Source organism: Aplysia californica, unplaced genomic scaffold, assembly GCF_000002075.1.
Source record: "Aplysia californica isolate F4 #8 unplaced genomic scaffold, AplCal3.0 scaffold00012, whole genome shotgun sequence".
Classification (NCBI taxonomy): domain Eukaryota; kingdom Metazoa; phylum Mollusca; class Gastropoda; order Aplysiida; family Aplysiidae; genus Aplysia; species Aplysia californica.
This window is the reverse complement of record NW_004797282.1, coordinates 2651898-2655750: the sequence shown is the minus strand read 5'-3', so window position 1 is coordinate 2655750 and position 3853 is coordinate 2651898.

Sequence of the window (3853 nt, the reverse complement as noted above, 5' to 3'; positions counted from 1 at the left end):
GAGAGAGAGAGAGAGAGAGAGATTCCACAATAGAAAACACACTAGGTGTGACGCTCTATGACTCTAACACGTGTATCATCATGCATTACCTCTTCTGTCTTCTAGCTGAGTAAAATGATTCGCCCAAATCGCAAGTCAGCAGACAATGCCCAGAAAGGCTCGAGATCGACGCAAGAGATGTTCCACCTGCTCGTGTCAGACGTGCACCAACTTCTTGTCCGGAAGAGCGAGGCTGCCGAGCGCGAGAATGAGGGACGTACTTCCGTCATGCGCACTCTACGTCAACTACGTGATTGGATCACAGACAGGTCCACGATCCTGAACACCCTCCACTCCTCGCTATCGCCAACTGGCAACCCTCGCTTTGTCCTGACCCACCAATCCTTGACAACACCTAAAGCCGGACAGTTCGTGAAAAGTTACAAAAGTCCTTTTGGTCCTGGTCATACCTCTCGTGACCAGAGCAACCTGTCAACCGTCCTGAACCCCCCACCTGCTGTCACAGACTCAGCTGCTGCTCCGGCTTTCGCCGCCGTGGTCGTGTCTGCATCACGTGACAGCGACCCACTCACCGGTGCGGCTGCAGCATCCCCTGACGGAGATTTCACCAGCGGATCTTTCGGACACGACGACCGTCTCCACCGACCGTTCGCCACCAGCACGCCCCATCCACCTGCCGACCGCCCACACCACGCTGCACTCCCCAGCGTAGACCCGTCGGAGGAGATTCATGTCCAGGCCATCAGCTCTGTACTTGACGGTGTCCAGTTACTGGAGAGACAGCTCCGTGAGTACGTTCATCTGGAGATTCTACTCACGGACAAGTTTCGATATGAGATGAGAATGAAACAACTTCATAGAAAATCACTGGGTTTCACGTTGAAAGGTATCAACGAAGCTCAGAACACCATGAAGAAGTTGTCTAGTGGAAGCTGTGGCTCTGTCAGCGGCGCGGAGAATCTAGGTCAACTCCAAACTCAGCTGGACCGGATCTGTCAGGAATACGATGAGTGTAGTAAGTACATGGACAAAGTGGCAACGTCTATGACTCAGATCGATGACGTAGAGGCTTTTCTGAAGAGCCTGCACGAAAGAGAAAAGGCGTATCACAAGTACAGTGAGAAAGAGAAGAGGTCAGACAAGGACAATAGAAAGGACAACAAATCTAAGTCCCAAGCCATCATGAAGTTTAACAAAGAATCGCGCAAAAAAGATCCATACGAAGCTCTGGTAGAACTTCTGAAGAGATCAAACCATCACACAAACGACAAACAAATCAGAAAGAGTCATTCCTTTGGAAAAAGCAGTACATTTTCAAAGACAGTTCGCCTCCCTCTCATCAGTTCTCCCGGCGGTGAGATGCTGCCAGTCACAGACCAGCCATCTGAAGATCTCATGACCAAAATGAAGCTGCTCGTGGCTAACTACGAAGTTGTCCGGCTGAGAACGATGACGCTGGAGGACAGATTAAGAAGAGAACTCTCCAGGACAGAGAGGAAGGCCGAGTCTCTCATCAAAGCTAGAGACGACGAGATTTTCCGTCTGCAGACTCTTCTAAGAGAGACGGAGGCCGAGAAAGAAAAGTATCGAAAACTGTACGAAAATACGAAAATTGGAGCGACCAGAAAGTATTAAAGCAACTCAAAATACAAGTTGAAATTATTCTTAGTGGGCTTAATACGTTGGTCGATTATAACATACGTGTATTATCAATATAATTTGGTCTCAGTATACCTCTTGTGTGACCTTATCTGTCCATCTGATCCTCAGTATCTTCCTTACGCTCTTGTTCAAGAAAGCATGGAGCCTGCAAATCTGAGATGCATTCCATGTCTCACACCAATACAACAAGACTGGCTTCACATTTGAGTTGAAAATCCTCAGCTTTGTTCGAAGTGAGATATCCCTGGTCCTCCAAATCCTATTCAAAGATATAAAAGCAGCATGTGCCTGTCCGATGCGGGACTTCATTTTAGAACCTGCCCCCCCCCCTGTCAATTATACTCCCGAGATAGCAGAAGGATTCGACGTCTTCTAGTGCATTATCTTCTATTGTTACCTGCACAGTGTACCCCTATAGTGCTGAACAGGTCAGCAGCATCAGGCCATACTAGCTGTGCCCCGAAGACCATAAAGTTAACCTTCGGTGGCCGAGTGGTTAATGAGCTGAGGGAGGCTCTCAATAATGCAATATAATGTTAAGTAAGCCTACATCATATATCGGTGACATGGAATATCGATTGATGATCACTACGATGGACCCTTATGCAAGACACAACACTCAAGCTAAAAAAACAACAACATAACTTACAAAAAAACAAAAACAAAAACACAAAAAAAAACTGGATGTTCTGGCTAGCGACATTAGCAACAGCGAGTTGATAATGATCTGTACTGTATGGTGTTGTGTATTATGTGACGCTGATACATTGTTGTGGGCTACATACATAAAGATGTTTATGTATTTAATTTTAATTTATATACATGTATGCCATTGTAAACCAAATTTTTACCTCGGGGACCAATAAAAAATGGAGTGTTATTTTTTTTTATCACGAAGGACTATCATTTTATTTTGAATACCATGTTGTCGACCAGCTGTGTTGAGGCATTAAGCCCAAAATTTTGATTAAAAAACCCAATAAATTGCAATTTCCAAATCTGTGGTAGGCCTATCGGTTGCATGTACTCAAGTATAGGCCTTTAGTTTTGACGCTGTTAACGGAATTAACTTAACCTCTCTCTCTCTCTCTCTCTCTCTCTCTCTCTCTCTCTCTCTCTCTCTCTCTCTCTCTCTCTCTCTCTTACTCCTGAAAAAAACTTGCTCTCTGGGCTTAACCAAAGACGTCATTGGAGCTCAGTACATTTGAACAGCTTGCCGGCGATAATGTGCACAGTGAACGAAGGTCAGACAAATTGGGAGAGGCAGACAAGATCAGATAGGCCTAAGCTTGTGCATGGTTGGACACCAGCTACGACAAACGGCAGCGTGATGAGGCGGACAGAGACACTTGGGATACAATAATATAAAACAGACCACACCACCGTGTGTTTCTGTTAACTCTGCAAACTATTAATGCCATAATTCAAATTCCTTCTTCGAAAGGAAAGAAACGCATGTGTTGTTTTAAATTGTCATGAAGACGTTTTCCTCCTCTCTTTATTGGAATTTTATTTTTTGGGTTTTTGTCGTGACTTGTTTATACTTTTGGTGCTTTTTTGGGAAGAGGTTGGGGGGGCAGTTTTTGTTTTGGCCCCCATCGACACAATATGATATATTATAGATAAGGTCAGTTTCAGCAACCTTGCCTCCACATCCAACCTTTGTTGAATGAGATACGACATCCTCGCATATGTCATCATCGTCATTGCCTTTCTCACCCTGGGTCAGGATATAGGCCACGAACAAACACTCTCCACCTTTCCCTTACTTGGAACTTCATTCTTTTTGTTCCTGTTCTGGTTCCGTGCTTTTTAAGATGAAGCTTGAGTTTTGCTAACAGCAGATGATGATCCGATCCAACGTCTGCCCCTCTTTGTACTTTGACATCTTCCACTGAACGCCTGAACCTACGAGAGATACAAAAATGATCGATCTGGTTCTCTGTCACTCCATCCGGTGGTACCCAAGTAGCCTTGTGGATCCTCTTATGGGAAAAAACGGAGCCTCCGATGACAAGACTGTTGAAAGCACAAGATTTGCAAATCGCTCACCGTTCTCATTCATTTGTCCCAGGCAATGTTGTTCCATGATTCCCTCAAAACCTACGTGGTCCTGACCAATCTTGGCATTAGCATCTCCCATTATGATGTTGACATCTTTCCTTGGCAGTTTGTCGATTATCCCCTGGAG